This window comes from Callithrix jacchus, chromosome 7, assembly GCF_049354715.1.
Source record: "Callithrix jacchus isolate 240 chromosome 7, calJac240_pri, whole genome shotgun sequence".
Classification (NCBI taxonomy): Eukaryota; Metazoa; Chordata; class Mammalia; order Primates; family Cebidae; genus Callithrix; species Callithrix jacchus.
Window position 1 is genome coordinate 97238453 of NC_133508.1, and position 23607 is coordinate 97262059.

Consider the following 23607-nt stretch of genomic DNA (forward strand, 5'->3'; position numbering starts at 1 on the left):
TTCCAATCAAGTTGAAATTTTTCCTTATCTTGGTTTGATGAATGATTTTTGTGTGAAACCTGGATATTTTTGATATTATTCTATGGAATTGTGGATCTTATTTAAAAGTTCTGTTTTATCTGACTTCTTCTGACACTGCTCCGTCAGAGGAAAAATGATGCTACTTCATCACTGCCAGGTGAGGAGAAATATAAGTTCTCCATTCAGCCCCCATTAATACCAAGGTGGGGTTAATGGGTATGGTTGGGAATTTTGGCTCCCCACTAGGGCTTCACTGATTCTGTGATGCATATGAGGCAAAGAAGTGTGTTATATTATTTCCCATGTCATCCCCATTAACACTGAGTGTGTGTGTATATGTGTGTATGTATGTGTGGTCATGTTTTTTGCCTCTGGGAAGTGATAAAAACCCTGACTTTCCACTAGCCATTCTCTGCTATACCCTAATATGCATGAAGAGGGGTGACTTGTTACTGACAAGTAGAGTTTAAGTCCAGGCCTTCCAGATTATATTCACTAAAACTGCAGAGTGGGGAGAACCCTTTTCTGCCCAGCACAATGAAAGTACCAACTCCCTACTCAGACTTCTCTGACGCCAATCCAGTGGAGAGATTGGGTCCCCTCTATATCCTGTTAAGAATGAAAATCTAGGCTCCCTACTTGGCCTTTGTTTGTGTGGGTAAAGGTGGTCACACAGTTTTCTTCAGTATCTTAATAAGTAGTGCAATTATCATCTAAGAGTTTTCTGTCTCACTGAGCAGCCCCTTTTCTAGTCCCTATCTATAGAAAAAAAGCTTTTTTCTGAAAAAACGTTATCATTCATGCAACATAGAAAAAGTAATTTTAATTTTATACATGGTTCAGATATGAGCAATAATTGTATGACCATATAAAATTAGCTATTAAAACTGTTCAAAACTATGCATCATAGGAGAATGCAAAAAGAAGAAATGTAGGATAGGTGGGACAGATTGTGAAAGAGCTAAAATGTTGTCTTTAGTACTAAAGGTCAATAAACAATGTGTAAAGTGAAAAAATAAAGAAAAAGCAATATAAGTATGTTATTAGAAGTAAGAAGCTAAATACAGAATAGAGAATAAAACAGCTAAATAAATTAAAATTTAGTTGAGACGTTCATCTGGGGAATAAATTAAGGGTAAAAGTAGCATGGGGGTGGTATTGAAGATCAAAGGGACATGAAACATGAGCTTCTACTTGAAAAGATTCATTCAAAATATTTACTTTTAGATGCAATCAATAGATCTTCTTTGACAAAAAAATAAACATTGCATTTAGAAAAATGGAAAGGAAGTATGATAGAGAGGGAGAAGGAAAGAAAAGAGACAGAGCACTACAGTAAGTAAGTTGCTTTATTGTACAGATAATGACTGTAACCTTGCAGGATAAATGAACTAAAACTAGCTAAACATTATGCAAATGAGTATTTATTGCTTGAGATAAAAATTGCAGTGACAACATCTTAAAGTTGTAAAAAATATCAAATGATTTAGGCAAAAATGAAGATGCTTGTTACCTGATTTCATATGTCACTATTGATAATCAAGATGAGAGGGTAAGATGCAGACAAAAAGGAACTGCCATGGCTAACATTTACTTGGCACTTATTCTAGGCCATGCAATTGTTCTAAATATGTATTTTTAAAAGCTAAATCACCACTAAAATTTATGATAGTAACAATTATTGTCACCATTTTACAGGTGAGAAAATTTGTCGAAAGTCACAGCTATTAAGAGACAGAGCTAGGATTCAATCTATTTATGACAACTCCACAGACAGTATCATACTCAATGGGCAAAAACTGGAAGCATTCGCTTTGAAAAGCAGCACAGGACAAGGATGTCCTCTCTCACCACTCCTATTCAACATAGTTTGGAAGTTTTGGCCAGGAAAATCAGTCAAGAGAAAGAAATAAAGGGTATTCAATTAGGAAAAGAGGAAGTCAAATTGTCTCTATTTGCAGATGACATGATTGTATATTTAGGAAACCTCTTTGTCTCAGCCCCAAATATCCTTAAGCTGATAAGCAACTTCAGCAAAGTCTCAGGATACAAAATTAGTGTGCAAAAATCACAAGCATTCTTATACACCAGTCACAGACAAACAGAGCCAAATCATGAGTGAACTCTCATTCACAATTGCTACAAAGAGAATTAAATACCTAGGAATGCAATTTACAAGGGATGTGAAGGACTTCTTCAAAAAGAACTACAAACCACTCACTGTTCCAGGAAATAAGAGAAGACACAAACAGATGGAAAAACATTCCATGGTCATGATTAGGAAGAATCAATATTGTGAAAATGGCCATTCTGCCCAAAATAATTCACAAATTCAATGCTATTCCTATCAAGCTACAATTTACTTTCTTCACAGAATTGGAAAAAGCTACTTTAAATTTCATATGGAACCAAAAAGAGTCCACATAGCCAAGACAATCCTAAGCAAAAAGAACAAAGCTGGAGACATCATGCTATCTGACTTCAAAGTATACTACAAGGCGACAATAACCAAAACAGAATGGTACTGTTACCAAAACAGATATATAGACCAATGGAATAAAACAGAGGCCTCAGAATTAATGCCACACATCTACAACCATCTGATCTTTGGCAAACCTGATAAAAACAATCAATGGAGAAAGGATTCCCTATTTAATAAATGGTGCTGGGAAAACTGGCTAGCCATATGCAGAAAGTTGAAACTGAATCCCTTCCTTACACATTATACAAAAATTAAATCGACATGGATTAAAGACTTAAAACCATAAAACATAAGACTTAAAACCATAAAAACCCTAGAAGAAAACCTAGGCAATACCATTCATGACATAGGCATGGGAAAAGACTTCATGACTAAAACACCAAAAGCAATGGCAACAAAAGCCAAAATTGACAAATAGGAGCTAATCAAACTCAAGAGCTTCTGCACAGCAAAAGAAACTATCATCAGAATGAGGCAACCTACAGAATGGGAGAAAAATTTTTGCACTCTATCCATCTAACAAAGGCCTAACGTCCAGAATCTACAAAGAACTTAAACAAATTTACAAGAAAAAAAATACCCATCAAAAAGTGGGCAAAGGATATGAATAGACATTTCTCAAAGGGAGACATTTATGCAGTCAACAAACATATGAAAAAAATCTCATTATCACTGGTCATTACAGAAATGCAAATCAAAACCACAATGAGATACCATCTCGTGCTAGTTAGAATGGCAATCATTAAAAAGTCAGGAGAAAACAGATGCTGAAGAGGATGTAGAGAAATAGAAATACTTTTACACTGTTGGTGGGAATGCAAATTAGTTCAACCATGGTGGAAGACAGTGTGGTGATTCCTCAAGGATCTGGAAATAGAAATACCATTTGACCCAGCAATCCCATTAATGGGTATATACCCTAAGGATTAAAATCTTTCTACTGTAAAGACATATGCACATGTATGTTTACTGCAGCATTGTTAACAATAGCAAAAACTTGGAACAAACCCAAATGCCCATCAATGATAGACTGGATAAAAAATGTGGCACATATATACCACGGAATACTATGCAGCCATAAAAAAGGATGAGTTCATGTCCTTTGCAGGGAAATGGATGAAACTGGTAGCCATCATTCTCAGCAAACTAACCCACAAGAACAGAAAGTCAAACACCACATGTTCTCACTCATAAGTGGGAATTGAATAATGAGAACACATGGACACTGGGAATGGAACATCACATACTGGGGCCTGTCAGGGGTTGTGGGGCAAGGGGAAAGATAGCCTTAGGGGAAATACCTAATGTAGATGACCAGATGATGGATGCAGCAAACCACTATATATATATATATATATGAAAAAGGGGTTTTATTACTATTGCTTGAGGATAAGCTCTAAATTACAATTTTCTAACACTTTTTGAACTCCTTTTTACTTAGGGTTGAGGCAAGAATTGTTTTTAAGACATTTTTGTAGAAACTATTTTTACATATTTGAAATTTGTACCTTAAAAGATTATCAATTCAGATTAAAAAAAAAAAATCCCAGGCAGTATAATGTTCCATGAAGATAAAGTGGAACAAAGTCACATTTCTGATGTTGCTTATTATTTTACCTAATACGTATAATATTATAGTTGATTATATAAATTAATACATGAAATACTAAAAGTAAACTTTCGATTATATATTCAAGCTTATATATTTAAGTAAGTTAGAAATATTTTGGTTGTTGGATGGTAGGGAATATTATTATTGGGAAAATCAGACATAATTTTTATTCAGTTATGCTGTATTTTTTGACATATCTGTTAATTTAGGAAGCTTTTCCTGACCAACAGCACAGGTTACACATTTTATATTACATGCTTTCATAGCATTCCACATTCTTCTTTACAACAACTTGGTATAAATCAAATTTTAAAATTACATCATAAATGTTAGTATAATTTCTTAAATAATAGGTTTCACAATGGTGGGTGCCTTATCTTTTTTCACAGATATGCTCCCTAGTATTCATCACAGTGGTGTTACATGACATATACTGAATATTTGCTGAATAAATGAATTATTAAAATGCTCATTATGTGAATGCAATGATATATTCACCAATTCTCTTGGAGATTTACAATATTTTCCTTTTTGCTGTTATAAACAATGCCTAAATGAATCGCCTTAGATGTATATTTTTTACATTTATCTGATTGTTTCCTTATCTTGGATATCTAGATGTGAAATTCATGGGTAAAATTGTATACACATCACCAGACTGCCCTTTATATTTACTATAAATTTTTACATTCTTTCATATTATATGCATTGGTTAAAGCAATGTAAGTTGTTTAAACTGAGAAGCCCACATCTCAGTGGCCTAAGAAAAGACAAATTTATTTCTCAATTGAATAAAATTCATTTGGTGATGGAGTCCATTGTGAGATCCATGCAGTCAGTGACATACCCAAGTGGATGGAGTCTGCCAACTTCCATATATGATATCAAAGTCTCCCTGAATTTCTAAATCCAGCCAACAGGGAAAGAAAAATGTTTATGTATTTGTATGTGTATGATATGGCTTGGCTGTGTCCCCACCAAAAATCTCATCTTGAATTGTAGTTCCCATAATCTCCAAGTGTCATGGGAGGGACATGTGGGAGGTAATTTAACCATGGGTGTGGTTGCCCTCATGCTGTTCTCATGATAGTGAGTTATCACAAGATCTGATGGCTTTATAGGGGGATTTTTCTCCTTTTGCTCAGCACTTCTCCTTGCTGCCACATATAAAGAAGGACGGGTTGCTTCCCTTTCCACCATGATTGTAAGTTTTCTGAGGCTTTCCCAGCCATGCTGCACTGTAAGTCAATGAAACCTCTTTCCTTTATAAATCATCCAGTCAAGTACGTCTTTATTAGCAGCATGAAAACGGACTAATACAATGGGTGAGCGATGGGGCAGGTGAAGGTCAGGGGATGTTATATATCACTTCTGCCATTTGTCATTATCCAGAATATCTGTGTGCATATAGAGAAACATGGCCCTGCTGTTGACTTAAGAGGAAAGGATTACCTGCAGTAAAAAGCTGGTTGCTGTCTACCAGCATGCAACAGAGACTACTCCGTACCTTGCCAAAACAGAATTGAAGCATGCTTTATAACCTTTGCCAATCTGAGATAGTAAAAGATAACCTGCCTTACTTCAATTTATAGTTTTAAAAATCTCTAGTAAGATTAAACATCTATCTATCTATCTATCTATCTATCTATCTATCTATCTATCTATCTATCTATCATCTATCTATCTGTTTGTTCTTTGTATATCATGTTTAGTAATTACCTGTTAATGACTTTTTACCACATTTCTATTAGGCAGACTTTATACTTAACCTCTTAAAATGTGCCTCATGCATCTTTTTGGATTAAAATTCAAATTAGTCTGATTCTAAAGCCCATTTCTTTTAGTGCTATTATAACTCAATAGAAATGAAATACTTATTTTCAAGTTCTATATCATTGAGTATTGTTGGCTGAAAGCACAAATTTTAGAAAAAATATAAAATTGTGGATCTTGAAAAAATTGTCTGTTCTATATATTGAGCTCAAAACCAGTGTCTCCAGAGTGCCAAGAGTCAAGGCAGAAAAATTCAGATTAATCAACAAGTTCAAAGAGAAATTAAAATTAGGTATGAAAATAAGTGGAGAGTTCAAAGCCAGGGATGTTAATGGCAGAGGAAGGAGTTTGAAGGAAAAATTAGCTGGGTCCTGAACTATAATAACAAGTGGGGCTGACGTGGCTTCGTATGTTTTTATGGACAGTATGAGATTTAATTTATGAATTTGATCATGCATATATTTTTAAATTATGTATTATACAAAATAACAGTATGATTTACACATATTGCTTTTTCCATGCTTACATTTTGTGAAACAATTTTATTAGAACTCTTTGCATGCATATTTGACTTAAATGTCTTTACAATTACAAGAGCCATTATTTTCTCTTTTCCTAATTTTTGTTTAAATAAACACATTTTTTAATACTCCAAGCACCTCCCTCCCAGCAGCATTTTTATCTCAATTTTGATTTAGAAGTTTTGCATATGATTTCTACAATTTTAGGGGTTTCCTCTATACAGGTATATTTAAAATTCTAAAGCTAATCTGTCTTTCCCTTCTCTATGTATCAGTTAAGTTTGTGGTTGGGTGGATATGAGAGAAAACCCAAACTAGCAGCAGTTTGAACACAAAGTTTTATCTCTGTATTAGTCCATTTTCACACAGCTATAAAAAATACCTGAGACTAGGTAATTTGTAAAGGAAAGAGGTTTAATTGACTCACCGTTCCACATGGTTCAGGGAGGCCTTGGGAAACTTGCAATCATGGCAGAAGATGAAGGGGAAGCAAGGACCTTCTTCACAGGAGAGAGAAAAGTGGGATCAAAGAGAAAGAGCCCCTTATAAAACGATCAGATCTTGTGAGAACCCACTCACTATCACAAGAACAGCATGGATGGAACTGCTCCCATGATCCAGTCTCCTCCTTCCAGGTCTCTCCCTAGAGAAATAAGGGTTATGGGGATTGCAATTCAAGTTGAGATTTGGGTGGGGATACAAAGCCTAACCATATCCATCTGTCTCATAAAATGATTTCAGAAATGGTCCTTACAGAGCTGATGTGGAAGATTCATGGTTACTGAGTACCCAGACTATTTTTTTTTTCTATCCTATCTTCTTAGGGTATAATTCCCACCTGTAACATCAGTTTAGCATTCAATGTGGTTGCTGGGACTCGAGCTATTTTACCAACACTTGATGAATAAGGAGGAGGAGGTGAAGGCAAAAAAAAAAGTGATTTTCTATACAATTGAATCATATCCCCCTAAGAAACCTTTATGAATATGTCACAAAATATTTATATATTCATTTCTTATTGACAAAGGTTCATTTCTTATTGACAAGGTATTAATTCACAAATATTCATTTCTTATTGACAAGGTATTAATTCATAGGTTCACCCAGCTGTAAGAGGTGCTAGGAAATATGAAACTTTAGTCATGTTGCCAATCTCAGCACACTTTATGTAACTAATAAAAATGGAAAAAATAGATATGAAGTAAGCAACTAGAAAACTTTATAGCTCTATCTTCCCAAATAAGACAAGGAACTTGAAGTCATCTTCTACTTAAATGCTCCTCTCCTATTTCAGGTTATATGACTTGTATTTTATTTTTGTCTTGTTCTTTCCCATTCTCTTTATTCACTTTTTCTGGAATTCCTGATTAATTCATTTATATGGCAGCTTCCTTTTCTTTCCTGCATGTTTCTTAATATGTCCTTCACATTTTCTGTATTTTCTTCTATTTTTGATCCTTTGTCAGTACTATTTCCAGATTAACTAATTCAACTCTCTATAATTCAACTGATTTTTAATTTTAATTACTTTACTTTTTATTTCCAGAATTTTGATTTCTCTTTTCTAACCTACTTGTGTTTTTCTTTTATTGACTTATTCTTGTTTGAGGAACTTGCCTCATTATTTTTTCAGATAATGTCTTTAACTGTTGAACAGTTTTAGGTTTACAGAAAAATTGTAAAGATAGTACAAAGAGCTCCTCTATATTCCTAAGCCAGTTTTTTCTATTGGTCACATTTTCCTTCCTAATATATTTGAACATAATTGAAATATTTAAGTTTCCTTTCAATGTATTTTATTATTTCCAAATACTCAGGTTAGAGTTCTTTCCACATATTTGATTTGCTAATTCTCGTTTACAGTAGTATGTTTTCTCATATTCTTTACCATTTTTATAAACCATACACTATTTTTTACTGAGAAATTTCTTGCTCAGTTTTTGCAATTGTGCTTTGGGTTATGGAGATATATAATTATGAATGGATTTTTACTTGATTCTACCCAGTGTAATGAATTTTCTAGGTTTTATGTGTTTCTCCAATGTGTTCTCAGATGGGATTTTTTTAGTACAAATTCGGACATTTTCATCCACACATTGCATCAGTTTTGGGTTCTGAAATTTAATAGTTGTTCTTTCTTCACTCACAGATCAAAGCAGATGATAAATTTCCAGGTAAGTAGAATTTTTCTAGATATAAACACTCACATGGGACAATTCATTACTAGCATACAGCAGAAAGTCAGTCTCAACTTCACACTGTGCATGAGAGCCTATAACTTTATGAAAATATTAAAATCCTAGTTTTAGATATCCAGATAACTAGTTTAAGATCCTAGTTTTAGATATCCAGTCTCATTCATATATTTTGAAATTATTATTTATAGTCCATCTATCCTTTCTACTTTTCATATGGAATTGGAAGGTAGTTGAATAGGGTTACCCACCTTCTTCTGCTCAATTCATCATATCAACTGGATTTTGAATCTGTTTATTAGTTTAGAGATGGCTCCTAACATTGGAGTATAATCTGGACAATATATCAAAAGAGAAAATCAGAGTTCATCTGGATTTCAGAATACTGAAAACACAAATGAAGATAAATGAAGTGTGATTCAACATTGCAAATTCACAGCATGAAAATAGAGTAATTGGTTAGCATGAGACTACAAGGATACTGAGATTTGGCAGCTAATTTAGCCGTTAAGAATAAGATGTCTATTGCTAGACTATTAGTCCACAAAAATAATGATGGAGTTTGCGTTTTTCCTTGCTTTGTCCCCAGCACTTAGTATACTGTTCAATACATGCTCAGTAAGCATCTTTTAACATTTCTAACCAATTGCCTCAATTCAAGCCCATCCATTCTCTCATTTAGAACTCTGCTATCCTATTGATCAGTTTTGTCCCTAATTCCTAATCTCTAAATTTTATTCTATAGATCAGTTCCAAGTTGTTCTCATCCTGGCTGTAGCATTAGCTCTTATATACAAATAATTTCTGCCTTTCTACCAGCAATGCTGATAGAATTAGCCATATCTGATAATTCCAAGTAATATGGCCTCAGAGATCCTTCTTCCTGGTACTGCCTTTCTAAACAATCCTCTAATTGTCCACACTATGTTCATGCTTGGGACTTAACCCCTTGACTCAAAACTATGGAAATCGGGAGTAAATATTGCTTTCATATTCAAATCAAATGAGAACCAGAGCATGACATAATATTCTAGTTTCACTAATGTGAGGAGATGAAAGAATTTTGGAGGCTTTGCCCAAGTGTACAAGTAAAAATAATATTAGATTTGTTAACATCTAGAGTTTAGTTTCAGATAACAGAGACCACTCTGTTTTAAACACGAAGTTATTCAGTACTTAAAAGTAGGTTCTTAAGACATTGTTGAAAAGACAGGCATACAGGAATGACTTTCCAAAATCACTATAAAATTGGCCTTCCATGAGAACTGTTACCTCTTCTATTATCAGAAAGCTAGAGCATCAGGAATCCACTAGGCCAACTGCTGGTTCCAGGATCTCACTACATTATCCTTCATGCAGGCACCTGAGAGCTACCATAGCAACGTTGACACTAAAGTCACATCACTTAAGGTATAATTTGGTGATAAGGAAGATGCTGCCAGAACTGTTGGCTCCTAAGTCACACTGTACCTGCTGGTTGCATACCTTGGAGTCAGACAGACCTAGGTTTGACTGCTGGTTCTCTTACACATTAGCTATGTAAACATGTAAATATTATTTTACATCTCTAAGCCTCGAATTATCAATTTGTAAAATGTAGATAATAGTAATTCATAGATATGTTGTGAAAATGAATGAGCTCCTGAGCACAGTATGTGATATATTATTGACACACCAAAAATACTGGTGACTTGTCTAAATTTGGCTATGCCTTTAGCTTGTTCTGTGACCTTGAGTGAATTAGTCTACATGTGCTCACATTAGTTTCCTCATCCACAAAGTGCATTTGATATTTTCTTACTCTTTCCACTGAGTTATTGTGAGAATCTGACAAGATGGTGTATAGAAAAAGTACAAAGAACTATGAAGTGTTAAGTAATATCATTTTTTATAATCTGCTGTAATGGAGTTGACCAACCAGGTCAGTCAGGATATAATCATGTCCTTAATAAAATCATTTCCCATTTTTTTTCTTTCATTAATAATATATCAAGTCAGTCAAAATTGTTAATAAGTTTATTATACATGTGGATTTGCACCTAGCAAAACAGATAACAAAGTAGTAAGAAAGTGATATCTGTGAAGAAGGCTTAAAGAAACAAGAATTATTCATCCTGTAAAGATGATTTACTATAAGTTTTCAAGCATAGAGACAGGCCTTTGCTTTCAGAATACCCAATATATGAACACTGATGTTTATAAAACCTAAATGAGGGGATAATCAATCACTCCACAAGAGGATTCGTCACCCCTCAAACCGATTCTCTTTTATGCAGAGAAGATTCCAAATAGAAATCAATTAAATTTATAAAATGTAATTTGTCCAAAACATTTCAGAAAAAGAAGATCCATCTGTCTAAATGTCTCTTACACTACCGGATGATTACCATCTGCTTTCTAATCCCCACAGGGCAGCAAAGAAGAGATTGAATTCTAAAACGCGAGACTTAAATTGATCAAAGGAAGAATTTCATATCTATGTAGGCTTTTTAATCATAAGCATCCATTAATAAAGGCAAGTTATGTTCTTTACCATATGTCTTCAAAATAAGATGACCTCTGTTTTCTCCAGGAATGAGAGTGTTCTTATCTGAAGATTGAGGTGGATGAGATGACCTTTAAGGCCTTGTAAGCCCTAAGAGGCCATGACTTTTTGGAGTACAGATAATATTCAGAGCTGTTTGTGAAAACCATTAGGAGAGATCTTGCTACAGGGAATAGATTCACAATTTGAGATTGCATGTAGAAGACAGAGTAAATATAGAGGCAGCTGAAGGGCTGGAAGACATCTATTCAGCAATATGTTTTCTGAAATCCGGGATACCTGTTTTGCCAAATTGGGTCAGAAACCTAGAAAGAATATACTTTCTTGTGAATATTTTCCTGGAGATTTTCATGACTTCTAGTCTTCATGTTTAGCACAGCCTAACAAGCATACAAAGGTACAGAGCTGCAAGAGCATAAATGAAAAGCCTAAAGAACATTTTATAAGGGTCTCAAATTAATAGTTCAGCTGAAATTCGACTTGGTTCATTAGTTTGTTTCATCATTTGCTTTAGTTGATGAGATAATATGTTTAATATAATTGATCTTTCCCTCCTGCAAAACATGCTCTTAACACAATATTTATACCTCTAGTAGCATGCTGATAAATATTTAGCAACTGGCTCTCTGAAAAGAAATCAAACTTTTTAAAGCTCTGATTTTTAGCTTTTGCCAATTTCTATGGTGTAAATTCTTCAGCCACAAACAATTTACGACTAGCAAAGGAAAGCAGTTAAGGCAAAGGTGTGGAGAGTTAGACATTATCAGTCTTCATGAACTGATTCCAGCACACATATTCATCTTCCTTATGACATTTGCCACTCTTGTTGCTGGATTGTAGACTCATACATGCCCTACCTTCTCTGTTTCATTGTAAACGTAAGTCCCTGGTTCTTAAATGCTTTTTATCTTTTTTTGATTCTTTTAGTACTCCTACCAAAATGCCTGGCACTTGTTTAGTGCTTAAATAACCTCTATGAAGAGACTGACTGAATGAATGAATGAGCTTTCAAATTCTTAATTAAACCAAAGTCCAATGACAAAGAGTAAAATCTTATTTTGTTAGCATTTTTTGAATTTCAGTTGTATTGAAATACGGTAGATACCCCTTAACCATTCTTATCTTCTTTCTCATTAACCAAACCTCAGTATTTTTCAGGAATTGCATAGCAGTATACCCCAGAAATGTGGTTCCTCCCCAGGCCAATAGCTAATAACAGTATTTTTTAGTTTTTTTTTTTTTTTCCAGAGGGCATGTGATCCAATGCTGTCAACAATATGCAACGAAAAATCTGTTGGGAAGCTCCTGCACAGGTTCTCTTCCACAGTATAAGGAGATGCACTACCGGAAAGCTTACCATCTTTTCATAGCACCATGTTGGCATGTGATGCTTAGATGTGAGCAGACTCCTGGCAATCTTTAGCAAAATCTAAGAGAGTCACAGAGAACCTGACCCAGAGCCTTCTGAATTCTGCTGAATTACCCAACCACGGCTGCCTGCCCTCTGACTTGTTGTTATCTAAGATAATAAATTCATATTGTTTAAGCCATTTTTGATTATTTCATTACACATGATCTGAAAGCCTCCTAACTAGTTCACTGTGTTACAAGTTCTGCAGACCCCTTTGATGTTCTCATCATAAACAAGTTCTTCACTGACTGGTTTTTATCCAGTATTGCTTTGCTCCACTTCATCATACTCCAAATCACCTATAGTCCTTTAAATATGGATGCAGTTTTGTGTCTTTGCTCAAGCATTTTCTCTTTTTTAAATATTTACCCTATCTTATCTCAAATCTCTACTCCCCTAATTACACCTTGATTCCTCAGAAAATTCTGGTCACCCATTAAGACACATATTCTCAATCTACTTTATCAAAAAGACTTTCTTTATCTGCAATAATTAATTATATCATGATTCGTGTTCCATAGAACACTCTATATGTACTGCTGTCATATTTAAGTTATTCTTTTTTTGTTTATTTCTTTACTATTCTCTTCATCTCTCTCTCTCTCTCTCTCTCTCTCTCTCTCTCTCTCTCTGTGTGTGTGTGTGTGTGTGTGTGTGTGTGTGTGTGTGTGTATGTGTATATGCTTATTTTCTTTACTTTATTAGTTTGGTGCCTGGCACATAGAAAATGCCCTATCAATGTTAGGAAATAGAATTGACATTCATAAATGTGTGAATACTATATTCAATTGAATGTAAGATGCTACTGAGGAATTTCAATATCTAACATCCCTATTCTTGACTTTAGGAAGATTTATAAAGACTTCATGTCATATTTCATTTTGTGACACTTAAAGGACCATCTTTGTAATATATATAAAGAGCTTTTTCCAAATCTTGCCACCATACACGTGAAGCTAGAAAGCTATTAAATTTCATGTTTTGCTATCTTCTACCTTCTGTAGAAGCATCAGAAAGACTCAGCAATGAGCCACTGCCATTCCTCTCAGCCTGATCTAGCAGGGTTTTGATTCCTCAAGAGCTAGCACTTTACCAGCCTTCAGCATTAAGACACATTATTGTTGTCACTATTACTATTTAACTAAACCCTGGGATCCCGAGTTTAACAACATGGGTTGGTGCAAACTGAGGAGATTGAAAGTTTTGGAGTTCCAAAGGCCAAAGTTGTTGGATGAAGACAAATTTAGTTTTAGGTTCTCCAGGTAGCAACAAACCAGGATTCTGCCTCCCTCTCTCATGACACCCTGGAAACGTGGCATATCTCCAAAGGGAAATAGACACTAGACACCTTGGCACCTACCGCCAGCCAAGAATCCCTAGGACCAACTTTAAGATGGGAACAACAGAGATCCAAGACTGCAAACGACCATGCTGTCTCAGGCAATTAGTGTTTCAGGGTGAATAGTGTGGACTAAAGACCAGGATGCTTGTCCTGAATATTCCAGGTATCAGGCTCTCAAGGCCTGGTTACCACATTGGGTAAGAAGAGAGCTCCAATAATGACTGTAATTGGGGCAGAATAAAGGATGAAAGTAGATTAAATGATTATACAGAAATTTAAGGTGTGGCATTCTTATAGCCCAAGTTGTTTAGTACACCAGGGGAAACTTGGGTTGATTGCAATATATACAAGCTCATATTGTCTTTCTGCTGCAAGTTGGCTTCAACTTACTGGTTTAATTGTAGTCCTGAAGGTATATACCTACGAGGTAGTGATTCTCACTTTGAAGAGGTGAAGGATGACTTCCCTTTTCCTCTAAAGTTTGTCATTCCTATTTGTGTTTTCTGATCCATCTGAAAATGTAAGCACAAAAACACAAAATTATGTAAAAGCATCAGTGAAATGTGATTGGTGGGATAGAGGACATTTGTATTTATGGTACATGAACTAAATACCTGACACTTGAAATGCATTATTTTACTTAATTATCAAAATAGTCTGCAATGTAGCTATTCATCATTACACCCACAGGTGAAAAACCTGGGGTAAGATTAAAGAGCTTGTCAAAGGTCGTTCACCTACGAGGTGGTAGCAGCAAATTTCTATCAGATGCTGATGGATATATTCTTCCAATACAAAAAGAAAAATGGAAACGCAAACATAAAGAAGAAAAACACTCTTTTGTGTGGTAGAGAGTCTGAAATTCAGAGAAAGGGCTTGGCAGTATGTCCTTCGGAATGAAAGGAGAGAAGTTTGCAGTTTGTCGAACTTGATTCAGCATACTAAATTTTACATCATTCCTGAGATGACGTTTCTGATGGATTCATCATACACAGGTCATATAATCCTCCAAATTTATTGTGTGTTGATTCTTCAAAAAAGCTGTTACTAATTTCTTCTCCTGCAAAGTGTGAATACATGCACTTCTCATATGTAATGTTAATAGAGAAGATAAAAATCAGTTTGCCTCAAACATTTAATCCTAACTAACTCAGCCTAGGTGTAAATCAATTCAACTGAATTCAAACTAATTCAACAATCTATCCAAAAGATGCCCTTAAAGATGCAATACAATAACCTACTTAAAAACGATTTGAAAAAACTTAAGAAAACCTACATGTAGGATAGTAATAACCTTCCTTGCCAAGCCATTCTATAATTTTTAAAAAGCAGACAGCTCTCAACTCAATAGACCCATATATAAAATGGTGAACCCTTCCCAAGTGTCTAGCAAATGTACAACTAAAAGAATTTTATGCAATTATGTTCAGGAAATATTAAACCTTAATTAATGTATTGGTGATTTCAATAATAAAATGCCCTCTGTTGTCTAAGAACAAATGGAAAGCATTAAACCAATGGTTAGATTTATGGCTGAATAAATTAAGCACATTGTCAAATTTGTCAGAGAAATCTTTTCACCTATATGTGTCCTTGGTTCTAGAGACCTTCCTCCCCAAACACCGTCCATTCAGTCAATGACGCTCTGCACTCATGCATTGTGACTACTGCAATACATTTAAATTATAGATGGGGCATTTTCTGGTGAGTTGTGCATCTGTAAAGTGACCAAAGGTACAGAATCCCCTAGTTTGCCTAATCTACTCACTTGTGTACATCTGTGCATGTGCTTCAGGGGTATTAGATCGGAGATGCGGTGGGAATATGGATGCTGGGGATGCTGAGTTTAGTGAAGGAGAGAAGCAGCTGCATTGAAACATAGGAATAACAAAGAGCCAAAAAAAAAAGATTTTTCTTCTTATGAATATATTTAACGTGTTAAACAGATTCTGGCAATTTCCTGATGGCTCCAAAAGAAGCCTGAGCTGAGATTTTCACAGACAGTGTTCCAGGCCCTGAATACTGTACCTCGTGTATTGAATCACATCTGCTACAGAGAGGAAGCAATGAATAATTAACTCGGCCTCCACATTACTGCCATAGATTACAGTCATCTTGACTGCTGGACTGCCTTGCACAACATAAACCATTTAGAAAACTCGGTTACTCTCTTTCCCTTTAAATTTGTCTTGCTAACACTTACTGCTTAAAAGGGTAAATCTTTCTCTAGTTTTAATTAAAGCATTTAAAATAATTTACATTGAAATCATATGTGCTTGGGTCTGTCAGAATTGATGCTTTAATAACATGCCATCCCTTTCTCCATTGCCCTGAAATCTGTTAAAATTACCACTAATCTAATTGGGAACAAAGTTGTCAAATGCATGCAGCTCTGACAGTTTGTCTTTCTGCAAACTGCCGACAGATTGCAAGTTACGCATGTGTTGAGCAGATGGGTAAGTTAAAAGGAACACCAAAAAAAAAAAAAAAGCAATTTATTAAATCACCTGGAACCAGCAGCTTCGGTCCAAAAATAGTGAGAATGAAATATAGCAGGAGCCGGGAGTGCTGGCACTAGAATATACCAGAAGGTACCAGTTACAAAACAAGATAAACATTTGGAGATGCCTCAGCTGTGTTACAGAATAATGAGGAGTTATTTAACCCGATATAGATTACCAGCCAAAATTAATTTAGGGTGCAGCTTTTTTGGAAAATGGTTTGCAAAGTGATTGCTTTAACCCTTTCCTGTCTTCTCATTATCACAGGAAGACAGGCATGTTTTTCGCCTTCGTTCATTCTCAAAGGCATCAGTACATATTCACATACATCTATGAACCCACACGTTTCCACACACAACACACTGGCATACATATGCACACATATTCATACTCATATACACATGAATGCATGCACATCCATGATGCTAATATCTATGTGTACACATGTATGTAAATACATATGATCTCATATATATGTAAACAACCATGAGATACATATGTACATAAATATTTATATCTATTTGTCTATCTACCTATTTACCTATCTATGATTATATTCATGAGACACTGTTTTGTTTTCCACCATCTGAAGCGAGGTTTTGAGTAACCCATGCATGCATGGGTTACCCAGTCTATAGCTGCTGTTATCATAATTGCTCTCACGTGTTCCAATGGTAAACTGTCCAGGCAGGAGGTAGGGAAAAGCTAAGGTAAGCATGGGGTAGGGAGAGAGTGAGGAGAACAGGAGCTGAAGCCTGACAGCCTCTCTCGTGCTACTCCACTGCTACACCATGTGATCAGAACTTTCCATTTTATTTTCCTTTTATTTTTAGAGACAAAAATCTCTGTCTCTGTCACTCACACTGAAGTGCAGTGGCATGATCATAGCTCACAGCAGCCTCTATCCCCTGGGCTCAAGCTGATCAGAACTTTTAAGAGGCATTCTTTAAAAACTTAATTACAAGGAGCCAATAAACTTTAAGACCTAAGAAGACATGTTTTCATTAATATTTGTCTCATTTAGGTGACGTGGACCTGTAAAAAGTCATCAATTTAAGTTTAATAAGTCTAAAATAAAGATATTTTCTGTCTCCACTAGAAGCCAGAGGCACAGCAAATTAACTCTCTTTCTCTTCCTAGAACAGGCCAACACAATTACTTCAAGGAGACTCTCTTGCTGGAAATTTAGGTGATCAGCAATGAAGAGCCAAGAACTGAGTGTGTTTCCAAGTTCCCGAGAGAAATGCAGTGAAATTCAGGTATTAAATATTGGTGTTCTTGGCTGGCTCCCCTTATCACTGTACTTGCATCTCCTGGGAACATCACCCACTTTCATAGTTTTGGCTGCGTTATAGCATGATGGCTTGTAAATCTGTATCTCTTGCTTTGGTTGTTCTTACTTGGAGTCAGAGTCTGATATCCAAATTCCTGTGACAAATCGCCACATAAACATTCATCAGGCCTCTCAAGTTCCATGGGTTCAAAATGGAATTCCTCCTTTATTTCACAAAGTCGCTTCTATTCCTGTGTTCACCATGTTATTTGTCCATATTGCTTTGTCACTTTATCAATCAAACTAGAAAAATAATCTATGAAATCAGAGAATAATCCTTAAATCACCTCTCTTATCCACTAGCCATAGTCAGTCACCAAGTTCCACCAGTTTTGACATCCAAATGTTCTTATAAATCTGTTATTTCCACTCTTTCTCTAGTAGAGTATCTCTGACTTAGGCTTTCTTCATCTCTTGTGTGGCTATTAGTTTAGGTCTTCCTTTCCAGAGTTTCATATCTCCTCTGATCAATTTCCACATAGCTGCAAATGTTACTCATATAAATTCAAATCAGACCATGTTATTTTCTGCTGGCTGTGCTGGACTTTCTATGTTTGCCCCAGCCTAACTGCTTTCTACCTTTCTCCTCTGTCACCAGAGACTAAGAGAGAGGTAAACTCTTTATTTCTCCCATCCTCTCCTTGCCAGGACACAAATGGAAACTGCCTTTTTCTCCTGAAGGCCATGGCTCCTGTTGTGCTACCTTATTCATCTATAGCTTTGTCCGGAGCTGTCTCTAGATTCTGTTAAGTTTTTCATCCCTTTGTTCTTTAAAGCCCAGGGAGGTATTACCTCCCCTCTGTTGCTAGCCCTAGGATGCTTTCCTGGATCTTGGTAGTTTCCCTTTAGCCCTGCCCATTCCTTTGTAAACAGTCCCTTCATTACAATTTCCTCAATTACATTTTTGTAGGTGCCATCTGTTTCCTCCCAAGGTCCCAACTGATGCATCCCCCCATTGCCAAGAGGATGAAAATTTCAAATTCATTACATGGAAAACAAGGCTCTTTAAAATCTAGCCCTTGCCAACTTCTCCAGTCTCTTGGCCCCTGCCCTCACAAGCTCACGTATTTAGTCTGCCCTCATACATCATTACAGTTTCACACCTCCCTGCTTTTGCCCCGCCCTTTGCTTGAAATGTCCTCTCAGCCCCAGGTCCCTGCCCAGCTCTCAGCTTCATGCTCTCTCTGACTTTTACATGTTTTCCCTTAATTACAGATGCAACGTAGGCATCACTTTCTCCAGAAAGCCTTCCCTGAATCTAGTGTTCTCACCTTCATCCAGGGTCAAAGTTTCAATAGACTCACAATGAATATTAGATATTCAAGGCTCTGGGAAGTTGCTTGGTAAGGTATCTGACCTTAAATTAATTTTCAGTTTCTTTCTTTCTTTTTGAGGTGTCGTCTCACTCTGTTGCCTATTGCCAGGCTGGAGTGCAGTGGCGTGACCTCGGCTCACTGCTACCTCTGCCTCCCAGGTTCAAGCAATTCTCCTGCCTCAGCCTCCTGAGTAGCTGGGACTACAGGTGCATGCCTCCACGTCTACCTAATTTTTGTATTTTTAGTAGAGATGGGGTTTCACCATGTTGACCAGGATGATCTCAATCTCTTGACCTTGTGATCCACCTGCCTCAACCTCTCAAAATGCTGGGATTACAAGAATGAGCCATCGCACCCAGCCTCTCATTCTTTCTTTTCTTTTCCTTCCTTCCTTCCTTCCTTCCTTCCTTCCTTCCTTCCTTCCTTCCTTCCTTCCTTCCTTCCTTCCCTTTTCTTTTCTTCTTTCTGTCTTTCTTTCTTTCTCTTTTCTTTCTTTCCTTCTGTTTCTTTCTTCCTTCCTTCCTTCTTTCTTTCTCTTTTCTTTCTTTCTTTCCTTCTTTGTTTCTTTCTTCCTTCCTTCTTTCTTTCTCTCTCTCTCTTTCTTTCTTTCTTTCCTTCCTTCCTTCCTTCTTTCTTTCTCTCCCTTCCTCCTTCCCTTCCTTCCTTCCTGCCTTCCTTCCTTTCTTTTTTTCTTCTCTCCCTTTCTTCTTTCACAACAATTTCATAAGTTAAATTCTATTATTATGCTTATTTTTAAATTAAAGAAAGAAAAGCTAAAGAAATTCAAATGTCCTATTGAATGGCAAACAGCTAGCAAGTGAAGGATCCAATGCAAAGTTTTACTCTAGAGTCTGTACCCTCAATGATAATATTAAAGGGAAGATTTGGTTATGTCTGTGTGTTACTTATACTTACAGTATATGTGTGAATAAGTATATATAATCTTTGCTTATAAATAGTAAGAACTATATAAGGTTTATCAAAGATAGAGAGCCAGCCAATATATTTTAGTTTAATAGATTACATGTAGCATTCTGTTTGCAAGCCAGGGGTAAATTTAGGAGTCCTCAGTGTGGTATTTAAGATACCACAAGTTAATAATATTTGCTCAATTGTTTCATTTTCAAGATGGCAGTTTCTCACACACAACTAGGGAGTAAAATAAATATGAAGGTCCCAAAAATAAGTATTAGAGAAAGATAGAAATAGTAACTACATATTTTTAACAAAACTCAAAATATTTTGAACAGTCTGTTCCTAGCCAGTAAGTTTCAGTTGTCCATAAAGAGAAAGCCAATCCACAGGCAGGATTAGGCAACTATTCTGTCTTTGTAGAACAAAGGTCTCCCATTACTGTGATGAGTATCATCATCAACTAAGCAGACAATTTTTGAGAGAATGCACAACAGCTAGTGGGGAAAGAATGGGGACCAACTCAGCAAGTCAGATCAGTGGTTCAAATCATCAGTACTTTGATAGATGTCATGGCCACACATTATAATTCACTAATAGTTTAACTACCAGATAAGAGGAGGAGCACAAAGTGCTTATGTAAGCTGAAACACAAAATGCAATTGGGAGGTTTGATTATGCTTGTCCAGTAGGGTAATATGCAGTTAAAAGACTATATCAAAGCTGTATTATAATTCATGTACCCACTCACAAATGCAATCTCCAGCGGTTCCCAAGAAAGGTATACATCAGGATCACCAGAGAAGCTTTTAAAGAAAAACACATAAATTGATAGTTCAAACCAGAAGATTCTGATTCAAGAGTTCTGAATGAGCACTGGCTTTTATATACTGGAAAATCTCTCTAGGTGAATCTAATATCTACCCATTTATTAGACAGAGTAAGATCGGTTATGCTACAGCAACAAAGAGCAACGCACCAAAATATTGATAACTTAACACAAGTTTATTGTTTGCTTGTGTCACATGGAAAATAAAGGTTAGCAGCGAAACTAATCACTCTGGTCACACTGGGATTTTTCATCAAGTTACATCCTACTATGACAGTAACAGCAGTGGGAAGAAGATAGATCAAACACTGCTCTGGATCTTAAAGCTTCTGTCTGGAAGTGCCACTCTTTTATTCCACTGGCCAAAGCAAGCCTTCAAAGTGGTAGGGAATTGTTAATTCCACTATCTACCTAGAATGAGGGAGACATAGAAATATTTGTGAACAACACTAATGGATGCCAAAATCTCTGATTAAGAACCATGAGTTCAGTCACCTTTGTTTACAAGGAAAGAAAAAAATCACAGAGAATGTAAGTGAATATTCAAAATCACACAGCTGATTAGTAGAGCTTGAACTAGCACAGTGGTTTCTTGAGTATGATCAGTTTCTCAAAGTATTCCAACTAATTTAACCTACTTCTGCTGCCACACATTCTTCTCTTCTTTTTACCCTTTTGTCAGAAATTTTCAAAATCCAAAAATGTTTCCCTTTAATAACTTAGGGTTTGTGATTTATTTGACGGCAGTTTTAAAAAAGATGTTTTTAACCCTACTTAGAAACAGTCAACTTTCATGATTTATTACAACTTTCTTTCCCTGGTTAATTAAACTCATTTCTTAGGAAATGACTCATGGCTAATCACACTAAGAATAAAATTAGTCATATTGCCCTCTTTGTTATAAGATGAGTGTAAATAATCTTCAAGGAAATTTTTCTAAAATCAAAAAAGCATGTAATAATCCTCAATTCAGCAACATTACGTAAAATAGCAGATTCAGAGAGTAGTAAATCCAGATGCTGTCCTATTATTGCATGAAACAAGACAGAAATTTATGTTCCTTTATTATTAAACCAAGCTCTATCCATTGAATTTCTTTGTGTAAATACTCTTTTTGAGGGCTAAAGTACCATTAAAAATTCCTAGACTAAAACCTGTTGTATGGTTTCTTTGCCCACTGGAGAGATATAAAACCATTACATTTAAGTATCATAATAGCTAGCATATGCTATTTCTTAGAAATGACACCACCATCTGGATTAAGGTCTACTGATGATTTCATACAATACTCCAGCTTTCTTCGGGTAGAGAGAAGCCAAACTGTTTTGACTTTAACTACCCTGTTGTTCAAAGAGAAATAATAAAAGGTTACACTTATGTCCGACCTACTTGCTGGAGATCACATACTGCTTTATTAATAAATAATATAATTATTATAGTCGCTGAAAATGCAGAAGGCAAGCCAGATGCTTGTGCTAATAATGTGAGTTGGGGCCCAAATCCATTTCTAACCAAACAAATCATGAGATTTCCCTGGTTGCTAGAAGTACGTTTTGTAGTGGAAAGTCCACCTGCCTTGTGTTCAAATCTTGCCTCACCCATGTGCTAATTATGAGATGTTGGGCATGTTTCTGAATCTTTCTGAAATTCAGTTTCCTCAGCTACAAAGTGAGAATATTTATATCTATGGTACGTTTGTTGAAAAGCTTAAAGATTATGACTATAAAAATCTCCAGTAAATTACCTCTTTCTCATCATAACAGATTAGAAAACTTGTAGTAACTATTATCATTTTCATCTGCATAGTCATCTTTATTTCCTTAAACTTTGGCAAAGAGGAGCAAGACAAGATTAAAAGCAAAAGTAAGGTCAGAATGTAAAAGAAGTCAAATTGAAAATATGATAAGCAAAAACTTTATTACACATTATGTATCTATTCCTAGAATAGCTTTCTAACATGGTGGAATCACTGGACAATAAAAATACACTCCTGTGTGTAATGTGATAGCAATATTTGTTCATTTTCATGTGAGCCACCCTCATGGCTGGCTATCTTTAAAGGTCATTTGGTGAACTCTCACTGAAAAAAAGAGTGTAATCTCTTTGACTCACTCAAGTCACAAAATAAGTGAGTGAGTGAGGTTTGGGGGTTGTGGTGGAAAACATAGAAGAGAGGAGAAAGGGGACCCTCTCACCTGACTGCTTCCTCACCAGCCCCTTGGCTACTGTCACGCACACAGCAAACCCTCTGGGCCAATCCATCTGACTGGCTGTTCAGGGAATGGGGCAGCCTGGATAATTGATGGGCTCAATCTGACCAGGCACAGGTGGCACGGAGACGGCATACAGAAGCTTCTCGGGTTTGCCAGTGCCATCTGTTGCCATAAAAACATCTGTCGTCAAGGTCACCCTGTCACCCTCTGTTAAAGTTACAGGTTTGGTGAGTAGGATAATGTCATCTAAGAAGGGCTACGTATGTTGGGGGCTGTGAGGAAAGGGAAAGGGAGAGCAAAATACACAAAGACAATAGGAAATCTTTCTTTTATTTTAGTTTTGAAAGACAATAATAGAAAGACTTACTGAGTTTAAAAAATTAGAAAACGTGCACATGCTTTTAAAGGAGAACTTTATAAAAAGCTTGTCAGATTATTGTCATTGTTCACTTTAGCCAAAACATTAGCTCCTTTTAAAAAGTGATAACATTTTTACCAAAGACATGACACATATTTGTAAAGGGAATATGATACGCAATTGTAGTAGAATTTACTTGTAAAGATAAACTCTTTCCTTTCTGCTTGCTAACTTTAAAAACCA

General features: G+C 35.9%; 1 long non-coding RNA gene across 2 annotated transcripts in view; it reads left to right on the top strand.

The window, feature by feature from the left end:
- The window catches only part of LOC144577161 (uncharacterized), a 49116-nt gene extending 36426 nt beyond the window's left edge, over positions 1 to 12690 (top strand). The window contains exons 2-3 of one of the 2 annotated variants that reach the window (XR_013520503.1): positions 8559 to 8583; positions 11015 to 12690. This is a non-coding gene — a long non-coding RNA (uncharacterized LOC144577161). Of the gene's footprint in view, positions 1 to 1719; positions 3052 to 8558; positions 8584 to 11014 lie in introns of those variants that run through there. The other variant, XR_013520504.1, reaches the window with a different exon arrangement.
- Positions 12691 to 23607: the final 10917 nt, after the last annotated feature.